The 15,776-nt window shown below is 50.5% G+C and overlaps 1 long non-coding RNA gene across 1 annotated transcript; it reads right to left on the reverse strand.

Annotated features, from left to right (window-relative positions):
- Positions 1-943: 943 nt before the first annotated feature.
- LOC147118069 (uncharacterized) lies at positions 944-15,753 on the reverse strand. The gene is made up of 2 exons (XR_015077889.1): positions 14,593-15,753; positions 944-8,506 (listed from the first exon to the last, which is right to left on the reverse strand). It is a non-coding gene; the product is annotated as an uncharacterized LOC147118069 (long non-coding RNA).
- Positions 15,754-15,776: the final 23 nt, after the last annotated feature.

The following is a 15,776-nucleotide window of genomic DNA, read 5'->3' on the forward strand; positions in this document are numbered from 1 at the left end:
GATAAAATCGCAATCATCCATCGCTCTGGAGCAAAACAGCACTCAATCCCTGAACAGTCTCCGCTCAGGAAAATTCTCAGAGACAATCTCCTCTCGCAGTTTTTTATTTTTCTCTGTAGCTTTATAACATGAAGCTACAGCAAGAAATATCATTAAAGAGGCCGCCGCTCCGACAGGGATTGAACTTTTCCCAATGGCGCAAGGGTCGAGAACCAGATTTAAGGTGATTGACAGTAGATCCAAAGGTGACAATAGAAAAAAAAAGTATGCAGCGAGTGGTTAGGATCTGGAACAGAAGATAGGAGCAGGAGTAGGCCATTCGGCTCCTCGAGCCTTCTCCGCCATTCAGTGAGATCATGGCTGATCATCCAAATTCAGTACCCTGTCCCTGCCTTCTCCCCATATCCATTGATCCCTTTAGCCTTAAGAAATATATCTAACTCCTTCTTGAATATATTTAATGAATTGGCCTCAACTGCCTTCTGTGGTAGAGAATTCCACAGGTTCACCACTCTCTGGGTGAAGAAATTCCTCATCTCAGTACTAAATGGCTTACCCCTTATCCTTAGGCTGTGACCCCTGGTTCTGGACTCCCTGACCATCGGGAACATCCTTCCTGCATCTAGTCTGTCCAGTCCTGTTAGAATTTTACAAGTTTCAATCAGATCCCCTCTCATTCTTCTAAACTCCAGCGAGTATAAGCCCAATCGACCCAATGTCTCTTCAGACGTCATTCCTGCCATCCCAGGTATCAGTCTGGTGAATCTTCGCTGCACTCCCTCCATGGCAAGAACATCCTTCCTCAGATAAGGTGCCTTTCACGAACCCAGGACACCTCCAAGCGGTTTACAGCGAAATAAGTATTTGGAAGTGTAGTCACTGTTGTGATGTAGGAGAGCGTGACGGAGAGACACACACAGACGTAGAAAAACACACACAGGCATTATTGATAATCTTGTTTTTTAATTTTTCATACAATACTCGTCATTTCAGCAATTCAAAAAAAAAATATTTTTTTCAAATATATCAGAGACCAGTGCAAATATTAGTAGCTCTAATAAATAAATGTTCTCATGCGCTGTAAGGGTTAGTGGGCGAGAGGGTGCAAGGATGCGCCAGTCACATGCCAATCTCCAGTGCCCCCAAGGCCACCTGCCCTCCAAAGTGCAATTAAGGCAGCATATTCCTTTGGTAACTTATTCTCGGCCATTGATCCTGCACGTCAGACAGACCCGTCACAGGGCAGTCTGCGAACGCTGCTCGCTTCACCTGGGCAGTTGGTAGTGCTCCTAAGCTTGAGTTATCTCTTCTGTACCTCCCTCCTCCTTCATCTGTGTCCCATCAAACACTCCCAGGGCAGGTACAGCACGGGTTAGATACAGAGTAAAGCTCCCTCTACACTGTCCCATCAAACAATCCCAGGGCAGGTACAGCACGGGTTAGATACAGAGTAAAGCTCCCTCTACACTGTCCCATCAAACACTCCCAGGGCAGGTACAGCACGGATTAGATACAGAGTAAAGCTCCCTCTACACTGCCCCATCAAACACTCCCAGGGCAGGTACAGCACGGGTTAGATACAGAGTAAAGCTCCCTCTACACTCACATTAAGGACTCCCAGTGCAGGTACAGCACGGGTTAGATACAGAGTAAAGCTCCTTCTACACTGTCCCCATCAAAAACTCCCAGGGCAGGTACAGCACGGGTTAGATTCAGAGTAAAGCTCCCTCTACACTGTCCCATCAAACACTCCCAGAGTAGGTACAGCACGGGTTAGATTCAGAGTAAAGCTCCCTCTACACTGTCCCATCAAACACTCCCAGAGTAGGTACAGCACGGGTTAGATACAGAGTAAAGCTCCCTCTACACTGTCCCATCAAACACTCCCAGGGCAGGTACAGCACAGGTTAGATACAGAGTAAAGCTCCCTCTACACTGCCCCATCAAACACTCCCAGGGCAGGTACAGCACGGGTTAGATACAGAGTAAAGCTCCCTCTACACTCACATTAAGGACTCCCAGTGCAGGTACAGCACGGGTTAGATACAGAGTAAAGCTCCTTCTACACTGTCCCCATCAAAAACTCCCAGGGCAGGTACAGCACGGGTTAGATTCAGAGTAAAGCTCCCTCTACACTGTCCCATCAAACACTCCCAGAGTAGGTACAGCACGGGTTAGATTCAGAGTAAAGCTCCCTCTACACTGTCCCATCAAACACTCCCAGAGTAGGTGCAGCACGGGTTAGATACAGAGTAAAGCTCCCTCTACACTGTCCCATCAAACACTCCCAGGGCAGGTACAGCACGGGCTAGATACAGAGTAAAGCTCCCTCTACACTGTCCCATCAAACACTCCCAAGGCAGGTACAGCAAGGGGTTACATACAGAGTAAAGCTCCCTCTACACTGTCCCGTCAAACACTCCCAGGGCAGGTACAGCACGGGTCAGATACAGTGTAAAGCTCCCTCTACAGTGTCCCATCAAACACTCCCAGGGCAGGTACAGGATGGGTTAGATACAGAGTAAAGCTACCTCTACACTGTCCCGTCAAACACTCCCAGGGCAGGTACAGCACGGGTTAGATACAGAGTAAAGCGGTCTCCACACTGCCCCTTCAAACACTCCCAGGGCAGGAACAGCATAGGGTTGAATACAGCGTAAAGCTTCCTCTACACAGTCCCATCAAACACTTCCAGGGCAGCTACAGCACGGGTTAGATACAGAGTAAAGCTCCCTCTACACTGTCCCATCAAACACTCCGAGGGCAGGTACAGCACGGGTTAGATACAGAGTAAAGCTCCCTCTACACTGTCCCATCAAACACTCCCAGGGCAGGTACAGCACGGGTTAGATACAGAGTAAAGCTCCCTCTACACTGTCCCATCAAACGCTCCCAGGGCAGACACAGCACGGGTTAGATACAGAATAAATCTCCCTCTACACTGGCCCATCAAAGACACACTGGGCATGCACAGCAGAGGTTGGATACAGATTAAAGCTCCCTCTACACTGTCCCATCAAAGACACGCTGGGCATGCACAGCACGGGTTAGATACAGTGTAAAGCTCCCTCAACACCGTCCCATCAAACATTGCCAGGGCAGGTACAGCATGGGGTTGGATACAGAATAAAGCTCCCTCTACACTGCCCCATCAAAAACTCCCAGGGCAGGTACAGCACGGGTTAGATACAGAGTAAAGCTCCCTCTACACTGTCACATCAAAACACTCCCAGGGCAGGTACAGCATGGGGTTGGATACAGAATAAAGCTCCCTCTACACTGCCCCGTCAAACACTCCCAGAGGAGGTACAGCACAGGTTAGATACAGAGTAAAGCTCCCTTTACACTGTCCCATCAGTGACTCCCAGGGCAGGTACAGCACTGGTTAGGTGCAGAGTAAAGCGGTCTCTACACTGTCCCATCAAACACTCCCAGGGCAGGTACAGCACAGGTTAGATACAGAGTAAAGCTTCCTCTACACTGTCCCATCAAACACTCCCAGGGCAGGTACAGCACGGGTTAGATACAGAGTAAAGCTCCCTCTACACTGTCCCATCAAACACTCCCAGGGCAGGTGCAGCACAGGATAGATACAGAGTAAAGCTCCCTCAACACTGTCCCAACAAAAACACCCAGGGCAGGTACAGCACGGGTTAGATACAGAGTAAAGCTGCCTCTACACTGTCCCATCAAACACTCCCAGGGCAGGTGCAGCACAGGATAGATACAGAGTAAAGCTCCCTCAACACTGTCCCAACAAAAACACCCAGGGCAGGTACAGCACGGGTTAGATACAGAGTAAAGCTCCCTCTACACTGTCCCATGAAACACTCCCAGGGCAGGTGCAGTACGGGTTAGATACAGAGTAAAGTTACCTCTACACTGTCCCATCAAACATTGCCAGGGCAGGTACAGCACGGGTTAGACACAGAGTAAAGCTCCCTCTATACTGTCCCATGAAACACTCCCAGGGCAGGTACAGCACGGGTTAGATACAGAGTAAAGCTCCCTCTACACTGCCCCATCAAACACTCCCAGGGCAGGTGCAGCACGGGTTAGATACAGAGTAAAGCTCCCTCTACACTGTCCCATCAAACACTCCCAGGGCAGGTACAGCACGGGTTAGATACAGAGTAAAGCTCCCTCTACACTGTCCCATCAAACACTCCCAGGGCAGGTCCAGCACGGGTTAGATACAGAGTAAAGCTCCCTCTAGTGTGCATGACAGGCCTTGATTTGAATCTAGGTTCCAGAGGGTAAAAGAATAATTTATGAGCCCCCCACCCCAAGCAGGTGAGTCGCTGGTGAGGCGGGAGAGTGGGTCTGGACTAACCCAAGGGGCTATTCTTCGAGTTGGAATACTGTCTGGTAGAGACCGGAAGCAATTGCAAGGGAGAGAGGGGCAGACAATCATAAAATGGTTACAGCAGAGAAGGAGGCCATTTTGTCCGTCGAGCCCGTGCCGTCTCTCTGCAAGAGCACTTCAGCCAGTCCCACTCCCCCGCCCTTTCCCCGTAGCCCTGCAGATTCTTTCCTTCAGATACTTATCCAATTCCCTTTTGAATGCCGTGATTGAATCTGCCTCCGCCGCCCTTTCAGGCAGCGCATTCCAGATCCTAACCACTCGCCGCGTAAAAAGGTTTTTCCTCATGTCGCCTTTGGTTCTTCTGCCAATCACCTTAAATCTGTGACCTCTGGTTCTCGAGCCTTCCGCCAATGGGAACAGTTTCTCTCTATCTACTCTGTCCAGACCCCTCATGATTTTGAACACCTCTATCAGATCTCCTCTCAATCTTCTCTGCTCCAAGGAGAACAACTCCGGGTTCGCTAGACTCTCCACGTAACTGAAGTCCCTGGGATGGCAGGAATGACGTATGAGGAGAGATTGGGTCGATTGGGCTTGTATTCGCTAGAGTTTAGAAGAATGAGAGGGGATCTCATTGAATCTTATAAAATTCTAACAGGACTGGACAGACTAGATGCAGGAAGGATGTTCCCGATGGTCGGGGAGTCCAGAACCAGGGGTCACTGTCTAAGGATAAGGGGTAAGCCATTTAGGACTGAAATGAGGAGGAATTTCTTCACCCAGGGAGTGGTGAACCTGTGGAATTCTCTACTACAGAAGGCAGTTGAGGCCAACTTATTAAATATATTCAAGAAGGAGTTAGATATAGTTCTTAAGGCTAAAGGGATCAAGGGATATGGGGAGAAAGCAGGGACAGGGTACTGAATTTGGATGATCAGCCATGATCTCATTAAATGGTGGAACAGGCTCGAGGGGCCGAATGGCCTACTCCTGCTCCTATCTTCTATGTTTCTATCCCTGGAACCATTCTGGTAAATCTTTTCTGCACCCTCTCTAAGGCCTTCACATCCTTCCTAAAGTGCGGTGCTCAGAATTAGACACAATACTCCAGTTGTGGCCGAACCACTGTTTTATAAAGGTTCATCATAACTTCCTTGCTTTTGTACTCTATGCCTCTATTCATGAAGCCCAGGATCCCCGTAAGCTTTTTTAACCGCTTTCTCAACCTACCCTGCCACCTTCAATGATTTGTGCACATTTACCCCCAGGTCTCTCAGTTCATGCACCCCCTTTAGAATTGTACCCTTTAGTTTATATGTCCTCTCCTCATTCTTCCTACCAAAACGTATCACTTCGCACTTTTCTGCGTTAAACTTCATTTGCCCCCTGTCCGCCCATCCCACCAGCCTGTCTATGTCCTCTTGAAGTCTATCACTATCATCCCCACTGTTCACTATACCGCCAAGTTTTTGTGTCAAATTTTGTGCCCTGTGCACTCGAGTCCAAGTCATTGATATAAATCAAGAAAAGCAGCAGCGACCCCTGGGGAACACCACTGTGTACCTTCCTCCAGTCTGAAAAACAACCATTCACCACTACTCTCTGTTTCCCATCACTTATCCAATTCCGTATCCATGCTGCCTCTGTCCCTTTCATTCCATGGGCTTCAACTTTGCAGGCAAGCCTATTATGTGGCATGTGGGAGGTATCTAACAATCGGAAGTCCGCTGGGAACTTTCAAGCATGCGGTCGGACTCAAACCTGGAGAGAAAACAAGTTGAGGAGCCGTGTTGAACGACCAAAAAAAAGAAAGTTGGCTTTAGTTCAAGCTTAAAACAGTCTTATTTAAATATTTGTATAAAATAGATACAGGAGACTTAACATACAAGAATGTCACATCCTTTTTCTTAATAAAAAAAGTAAAATCCCTTTTTTGTGCGCAAGTGGGCAAGAGTCTTAACAGGAAGTTCCCGTTGAAAGCAGCCCCTCTTGTAGAGGATGTCTTGCGCGAACCACTTCCCTTTCAAGGCAAGTTGCCTTTCAGAACTTTCTGTGTGTGAAAAGGGGCTCAACCCCTCCCTCGTGAAGCCAAGCCCTTTCCATCGAGACAGGAAATTCTCGTCCAAGTACATCCAGTGGCAGGAAGTGACCTTCTCGAGGGCAATTAGGAACGGGCAATAAATGCTGGCCTTGCCCGCATCCTGCGAACGAATAATTTAAAAAGTTCTGGCGGTGGGAAGGGGTTGAAAAAAGCACTCCCCCCGCGGGTGGACAGGGAGCTCCTGCCACTAGTCGCTTGCTGCCACTGGAGGCCACGAGAGAAAAAGAAAAAAAGGGGTGAGGAAGGGGGAAAATGGTCATCATCGGGAACAGGAACTTCCTGCGAGATCACTGCCTCTGGAGAAGCTTCTAGGGGCAGCCATCTCAGAACGCAGCCCGCCCACCCCGCCGAAGAACAGAACACAAAGGGACACTGGGCCTCAAAGTCGACATGCAACGCCCAGCGCTAACCAGCAGACGACAGGCAAACATCGGCCTAAAATGTCCATGAGGCCTTCCGCCTCCACAAGATCCCAAACCACCACCCACCCCAACCAAAAAAAAATGACTGTTAAGGCTGAGCATTTCCCCCCCCGCCACCCCACTTTTAAAATTCCAAGTCATGCGAGTTTGATGCACATCTGATCACATTGCAATGGGCCAGGGAAGGAAGAAACAGGCCCGGAAGCACATCCCAGGCGGACGACAAGCGAGAGCAAGCCCCCTTACTCCCGCTGTAGGAACCTGCGTCACTGGGTCTGGAGTCACCTGTAGGGCCAGGGAAGGAAATCTACCGCCCTTACCCGGTCTGGCCGGTATGCGGCGCCAGACCCCGACAGTTCAACTGCCCCTCTGAAATGGCCGAGCGAGCCACTCCGTTTTTATTTAAGAAGGGGTGGCTCAACATCGTCCTTCTCGAGGGCAATTAGGGATGGGCAATAAATGCTGGCCTGGCCAGCGACGCCCACATCCCGTGAATGAATGCGCTGTCGGGTCCCTTGAATTTCAGCTGCGGGCGGGTAGGGGGTGGGGGACTAGAGTGAAAACCAATCAGATGGAGAGGAGTCAGTGTTCTCCCACTGCCCCCACACCATCACCCCTTGACCAGAGGGTTGGAATCTCCCAGCTTCACATCGCGGCCTGGCCCCTGGCCCTGGCCAACCGCCTCTCCTTTCTACCCGATGGCCGAAGGAAGATTCTCCACGTTCTGATCCAAATCGCGACGTCAGCCGGCAGGATAGCCCATCTGAGAAGGAGAGGGTCATTGAGAAAGAGGCGACGTCATCTTGCCAAGTGCTCGGACCAGTTGAGGGGGGCGGGGGTCAGGAGATTGGCTGTTGAGTTAATACAGTCTGAAGATCCCAATTGCCCCCGACTTCTTCTTGGCGCACCCCACCCCCCAAAAATTCCGCATATTATTGTACTTCCGCTGCCCCATTGGGTCCGCCGGATTTCCCAGGATGCCTCAGGGTCCACCCCCTGCCCACCCTGCCAGAAACAAAGATGGCGCCAGCTGGCCCCTCCCTCTTCCTCCCCCCAAAAAAGTCTTAGAAAATACATGGTTGCCTCGATGGGAGGATTTGAGGTACTGATGGACCATGGGAATGGGAAGATGGAGGGAATAGGGGGGAGTGATGAAGGGAAGGGTGTGACGGAGGGAATCTGAGCGATGAGGGTGATGGGAGAGAATGGGAGGGACGATGGCGGGAATGGGAGGGGCGATGGAGAGAATGGGAGGGGCGATGGCGAGAAAGGGAGGGGCGATGGCGAGAAAGAAATGGCGATAGCGGGAATGGGAAAGCAATGGAAGGGGGTTATGGGGATGTTGTATTTGGGGTGCGGGGTGGGGGGGAAGCAGAGGACAGTGGGCAGGTGTGTCAGGGGGAGAACATCCCCGGGCAGTGGTTGGACACGGGAAGAAAGAGACCGACAGACGCCCGAAAAGACAAGTGAAGATGCCGTAGAAAGTTGATCGTGGGAGCCCTTCAGTTGTGTAATAGTTCTGCAAAAAAAAGTCTCAGGTTGGCCCAAGAGGGCCTGAAGGAGGAGGAGGAGGAGGGGGCGAGGGAGCGACAGTCATCAGGTGAGAAAGAGCGACAGCAGGTAAGCGACGCCGACATTGGCGAAGATCACCGCGGCAACCAGGAGCGGGTTGGTGCTCTGCGAAGGAAACAAAGGGTTAATTTATATCTTCGGCTCCCCTCCCACCGCCCACCACCCCCCTCACCCCCAGCCCTCGTCTCTTCACCATCCGCTTCCCCCAGTCGGATTTCTCCCGCCCCCTTGCACTGCTCTCACTCCCAGGGTCGTGGCTGAGGTAGGGGGGTTCTGAGCCCTCCCGCTTCAGGTCAACCCCCAACCTCCTAGAACCACTGCATGTAATCCCAAGCAACAACATTATATCGCACCTTTTAACAGGAGCCCTATCAAAGAAAATCTGACACGGAGCCACATAAGGAGATATTAGGGCAGGTGACCAAAAGCTTGGTCAAAGAGGTAGGTATTAAGAACATAAGAATTAGGAGCAGGAGTCAGCCATACGGCCCTTCGAGCCTGCTCCGCCATTCAATAAGGTCATGGCTGATTATCGACCTCAACTCCACTTTCCCGCCCGTTCTCCATATTCCACAGAAACCACAGAAACCCCACAGTGCAGATAGAGGCCATTTCGGCCCATCGAGCCTGCACCGACACATATCCCACCCGATCCCCGTAACCCCTACACCAACACATATCCCACCCTATCCCCGTAACCCGACGTATTTAAATCCCCCTAACACTAAGGGTCAATTTATCATAGCCAATCAACCTAACCCGCACATCTTTGGACTGTGGGAGGAAACCGGAGCACCCGGAGGAAACCCACGCAAACACGGGGAGAATGTGCAAACTCCACACAGACAGTCGCCCGAGGCCGGATTCGAACCCGGGTCCCTGGCGCTGTGAGGCAACAGTGCTAACCACTATGCCACCGTCCTCGATTCCCCTAGAGTCTAAAAATCTATCGATCTCAGCCTTGAATGTACTCAACGACTCAGCATCCACAGCCCTCTGGGGCAGAGAAATTCAAAGATTCACAACCATCTGAGTGAAAAAAATCCTCCACATCTCGGTCCTAAATGGCCGACCCCTTATCCTTATGTTCGAAGGAGAACAATCCCAGCTTCTCCAGTCTCTGCACATAACTGAAGTCCCTCATCCCTCATTCTGGTCAATCTCCCCTTAACCTTCTCTGCTCTAAGGAGAACAATCCCAGCTTCTCCAGTCTCTCCACATCACTGAAGTCCCTCATCCCTGTTACCATTCTGGTCAATCTCCCCTTGCACCCTATTTCCCCCTCCCTCTGTCCTTTATTTTATTTTTTATTTACTCATTCATGGGATGTGGGCATCACTGTCAAGGCCCAGCATTTATTGCCCATTCCTAAATGCCCTTGAGAAGGTGGCGGTGAGCCGCCTTCTTGAACCGCTGCAGTCCGTGTGGTGAAGGTACTCCCACAGTGCTGTTAGGGAGGGAGTTCCAGGATTTTGACCCAGCGACGATGAAGGATCGGCCGATATATTTCCAAGTCAGGATGGTGTGTGACTTGGAGGGGAACTTGGAGGTGGTGGTGTTCTCATGCGCCTGCTGCCCTTGTCCCTCTAGGTGGAAGAGGTCGCAGGTTTGGGAGGTGTTGCCGAAGAAGCCTTGGCGAGTTGCTGCAGTGCATCTTGTAGATGGTACACACTGCAGCCACGGTGCGCCGGTGGTGGAGGGAGTGAATGTTTAAGCTGGTGGATGGGGTGCCAATCAAACGGGCTGCTTTGTCCTGGATGGTGTCGAGCTTCTTGAGTGTTGTTGGAGCTGCACTCACCCAGGCAAGTGGAGAATATTCCATCACACTCCTGACTTGTGCCTTGTAGATGGTGGAAAGGCTTTGGGGAGTCAGGAGGTGAGTCACTTGCAGCAGAATACCTAGCCTCTGACCTGCTCTTGCAGCCACGGTATTTATGTGGCTAAGTCAGTTGAGTTTCTGCTCAATGGTAACCCCCCAGGATGTCGACGGTCACTCTTTTGGAGTCAAGACCCATCTCCCACTCCAACTCATTCTCCAGCAAAGAACCTCAGAGAAAGCTGGCGTCAACTGACCCTTACTTGATGACCCTTACTAGATTGGGAGAAGGGGAAGTGCAACAAGACCTGGGTGTCATAGAAACATAGAAGATAGGAGCAGGAGTAGACCATTCGGCCCTTCGAGCCTGCTCCGCCATTCAATGAGATCACGGCTGATCATCCAAATTCAGTACCCTGTCCCTGTCTTCTCCCCATATCCCTTGATCCCTTTAGCCTCAAGAAATATATCCAACTCTTTCTTGAATATACTTAATGAACTGGCCTCCACTGCCCTCTGTGGCAGAGAATTCCACAGGTTCACCACTCTCTGGGTGAAGAAATTCCTCCTCATTTCAGTCCTAAATGGCTTACCCCTTATCCTTAGACTGTGACCCCTGGTTCTGGACTCCCCGGCCATCAGAAACATCCTTCCTGCATCTAGTCTGTCCAGGCCTGGCAGAATTTTATAGGTTTCGATGAGATCCCCTCTCAATCTTCTAAACTCCAGTGAGTATAAGCCCAATCGACACAATCTCTCCTCATACGTCATTCCTGCCATCCCAGGTATCAGCCTGGTGAATCTTCGCTGCACTCCTTCCATGGCAAGAACATCCTTCCTCAGGTAAGGCGACCAAAACTGCGCACAATACTCAAGGTGTGGTCTCACCAAGGCCCTGTACAACTGCAGCAAGACATCCTTGTTCTTGTACTCGAACCCTCTTGCTACGAAGGCCAACATACCATTTGCCTTCTTAACCGCCTGCTGCACTTGCATGCTTACCTTCAGCGACTGGTGTACAAGAACACCCAGGTCTCTTTGCACTTCCCCTTCTCCCAATCTATTGCCATTCAAATAATAATCTGCCTTCCTGTTTTTGCCACCAAAGTGGATAACCTCACATTTATCCACATTTGCCATGTTTCTGCCCAATCACCCAACCTGTCCAAATCGTGCTGGAGTTTCACGACATCCTCCTCACAGCATACCCTCCCACCCAGCTTTGTGTCGTCTGCAAATTTGGAGATATTACATCCAATTCCCTCATCCAGATCATTAATATATATTGTGAACAGCTGGGGTCCTAGGACCGATCCTTGCGGTACCCCACTAGTCACTGCCTGCCACTCGGAAAACGACCCGTTTATTCCAACTCTTTGCTTTCTGTCCACCAACCAGTTCTCTATCCAAGTCAATACCTTGCCCCCAATCCCATGTGCCTTAATTTTGCACGCTAATCTCTTATGCGGGACCTTATCGAAAGCCTTCTGAAAGTCCAAATACACCACATCCACTGGTTCTCCCTTATCTATTTTACCAGTTACATCCTCAAAAAATTCCAGTAGATTAGTCAAGCATGATTTATCTTTTGTAAATCCATGTTGACTTTGTCCGATCCAGTCACTGCTTTCCAAGTGCTCTGCTATTACATCTTTTATAATGGACTCGAGCATTTTCCCCACTACCGATGTCAAACTTACCGGTCTATAATTCCCCGCCTTCTCTCTACCACTTTTTTGGAATAGTGGGGTAACATTAGCTACCCTCCAATCCATGGGTACCGTTCCAGAGTCTATTGAGTTCTGGAAGATGCCCAGCAAAGCATCTACTATTTCTAGGGCCACTTCCTTAAGTACCCTGGGATGTAGATTATCAGGCCCTGGGGATTTATCGGCCTTCAGTCCCATCAATTTTCCTAACACGATTTCCCTACAAATACTGATTTCTTTCAGTTCCACCCTTTCATCAGACCCTATGTTCCCCGGCATCTCTGGGAGGTTATTTGTGTCCTCCTTTGTGAAGACAGAACCAAAATATGTATTTAGTTGGTCTGCCATTTCTTTGTTCCCCATTATAAATTCCCCCGATTCTGACTGCAAGGGACCTACGCTTGACTTCACCAATCTTTTTCTCTTCACATATCTATAAAAGCTTTTACAGTCAGTTTTTATGTTCCCTGCAAGCTTACTCTCATATTCTATTTTCCCTTTCTTAATTAATCCCTTTGTCCTCCTTTGTTGAATCCTAAACTGCTCCCAATCCTCAGGATTATTGCTTTTTCTGGCCAATTTATATGCCCTCTCCTTGGACCTTATGCTATCCCTAATTTCCCTTGTTAGCCACGGTTGGGTCACCTTTTTTGTTTTATTTTTATGCCAAACTGGGATGAACAAATTGTGTAGTTCATCCATTTGGTCTTTGAATGTTTGCCATTGCCTATCCACCGTCAACCCTTTGAGTGCCATTCCCCAATCAATCCTACCCAACTCGCTCCTCAGACCATCGTAGTTTCCTTTATTTAAATTGAGGACCCTCGTCTGCGAATCAACTACTTCATTCTCCATCTTAATGAAGAATTCGATCATATTACATTATGATCGCTCCGACCTAAGGGGCCTCGTACAACAAGATTGCTAATTAATCCTTTCTCGTTACATAATACCCAGTCTAAGATGGCCTGATCTCTGGTTGGTTCCTCGACATATTGGTCCAGGAAACCATCCCGTAAACACTCCAGGAATTCCTCCTCCACAGTATTGTTACTCATTTGGTTAGCCCAATCTATATGTAGATTAAAGTCACCCATGATGACTGCTGTGCCCTTATTGCACGCTTCTTTAATTTCTCTTTTAATGCCATCCCCAACCTCCGCCTTACTGTTTGGAGGTCTATAAACCACTCCCACTAACGTTTTTTTCCCCTTAGTATTTCTCAATTCTACCCATACAGATTCCACCTCATCAGAGCTAATATCCTTCATTACAATTGTGTTAATCCCTTCTTTAACCAGTAATGCTACCCCACCTCCCTTTCCTTTTTGCCTATCTTTCCTGAATATCGAATACCCCTGGATGTTGAGTTCCCAGTCCTGGCCTTTCTTGAGCCACGTTTCCGTAATCCCAACCAAATCATATTTGTTTACTTCTATTTGCGCAGCCAATTCATCCACCTTATTACAAATGCTCCTCGCATTAAGACACAAAGCCTTCAGGCTTGTTTTTTTAACGCTCTTAGACCTATTAGAATTATTATTTACTGTGGCCATGTTTGATTTAAACCGTTGATTTTTCTGTCTGCCACTTTTGTTTTTCTCCTTCCTATCTTTTGCTTTTATCCTTGTTTCCCTTTCCTCTGTCTCCCTGCTCAGGTTCCCAACCCCCTGCCATTATAGTTTAAACCCTCCCCCACAGCACTAGCAAACACTCCCCCTAGGACATTGGTTCCAGCCCTGCCCAGGTGCAAACCGTCCGGTTTGAACTGGTCCCACCTCCCCCAGAACCGGTTCCAATGTCACAGGAACTTGAATCCCTCCCCCTGGCACCATTCCTCTAGCCACGTATTCATCTGTCCTTGTGCACCAGTCGCTGAAGGTAAGCATGCAGGTGCAGCAGGCGTTTAAGAAGGCAAATGGTATGTTGGCCTTCGTAGCGAGAGGGTTCAAGTACAAGAACAAGGATGTCTTGCTGCAGTTGTACAGGGCCTTGGTGAGACCACACCTTGAGTATTGTGTGCAGTTTTGGTCGCCTTATCTGAGGAAGGATGTTCTTGCCATGGAGGGAGTGCAGCGAAGATTCACCAGGCTGATACCTGGGATGGCAGGAATGACGTATGAGGAGAGATTGGGTCGATTGGGCTTATACTCGCTGGAGTTTAGAAGAATGAGAGGGGATCTCATTGAAACTTATAAAATTCTAACAGGACTAGACAGACTAGATGCAGGAAGGATGTTCCCGATGGTCGGAGAGTCCAGAACCAGGGGTCACAGTCTAAGGATAAGGGGTAAGACATTTAGGACAGAGATGAGGAGGGATTTCTTCACCCAGAGAGTGGTGAACCTGTGGAATTCTCTACCACAGAAGGTAATTGAGGCCAATTCATTAAATATATTCAAGAAGGAGTTAGATATATTTCTTAAGGCTAAAGGGATCAAATGATATGGGGAGAAGGCAGGGACAGGGTACTGAATTTGGATGATCAGCCATGATCTCATTGAATGGCGGAGCAGGCTCGAAGGGCCGAATGGCCTACTCCTGCTCCTATCTTCTATGTTTCTATGATCTTCTCCCCAACTCTTTGTGGGTTCAATGGGCTACTGCACCCCAGCAACCCCCCCACCCACCCCCCCCGTTACCTCCCAAACCCGCCCGGTTCTCACCGCTTGTTGGTCGCCTCGCTTGGCCTCGCCCTCTACCTCCGACCGTTCCAGCCCTTTGGACACTGTGGTCTTGGTCTCTGAGCTGGGGCCGTGGCCTTGGTGCCCGCCTTGCAGCTCCTCCTCCTCCTTCCCCTCCCCGCAGTCGTAGAAAGCGGTGCCGCTCCCGTCCGCCCGGCGCCGCGCGGCCTCGGAGGGGGACAGCGGGGTCTGCCAGCTCTCCCTGGCCGGGCAAGGCTGGGCGGCCGACGTCCTCGTGCCTGGATCCAAGGCGGCGTTGATCCCGCCGTGCAGCCCGGGCGCGGGCTGCTGCCGCCGCCCCGTCTCCTCCTCCTCCTCCAGCCAGTCCTCGCTCCAGCCCTCGGGCTCCGAGAGCTCGCTGCCCCAGGACTCGGCCTCGCCGTTCTGCCCCTCGTGAGGCTGCGCCCCACCCGGGGGCCTGCCGGGGCCCGGCGCCCCCCGCTGTCCGACCGGCATCTCCGTGCTGCTGGGCGGCGGGCTGGGCTCCGGCGTCGCGTCCGACGGGGTGATCCCGTTGGTGTAGAGCTCGGGGCTCCTGCATCCAGACAGCCTGGCCAGGCCCAGTAGGTGCAGCTCGTTCTCCTCCAAGTCAGCCGGGAGCTTTTGCAGGGCTAGGACAGAGCGAGAGAGAGAGAGAGAGGCGGTGAGGGAACAGAAGAACATAAGGATTAAGAGCAGGAGTTGGCCATACGGCCCCTCGAGCCTGCTCCGCCATTCAATGAGATCATGACTGATCATCGACCTCAACACCACTTTCCCGTCCCATCTCCATATCCCTCGATTCCCCGAGAGTCCAAAAATCTATCGATCTCAGCCTTGAATATACTCAAAGACTCAGCATCCACAGCCTTCTGGGGCAGAGAATTCACAACCCTCCGAGTGAAGAAAATCTTCCTCATCTCAGTCTTAAATGGCACCCGGAGGGACCCTTGGCAACCGGAGGGGCCCTTAACAACCGGAGAGAGCCATAGGAACCGGAGGGAGCCTTAGCAACCGGAGGATCCCTTAGCAACCAGAGGGAGCCATAGCAACCAGAGAGAGCCATAGCAACCGGAGAGAGCCATAGCAACCGGAGAGAGCCATAGCAACCGGAGAGAGCCATAGCAACCAGAGGGAGACATGGCAACCGGAGAGGGCCATAACAACCGGAGAGAACCATAGCAACC

The sequence above is a fragment of the Somniosus microcephalus genome, chromosome 4 (genome assembly GCF_052327205.1).
Source record: "Somniosus microcephalus isolate GS21.2 chromosome 4, FLI_Smic_1.0, whole genome shotgun sequence".
Taxonomy (NCBI): domain Eukaryota; kingdom Metazoa; phylum Chordata; class Chondrichthyes; order Squaliformes; family Somniosidae; genus Somniosus; species Somniosus microcephalus.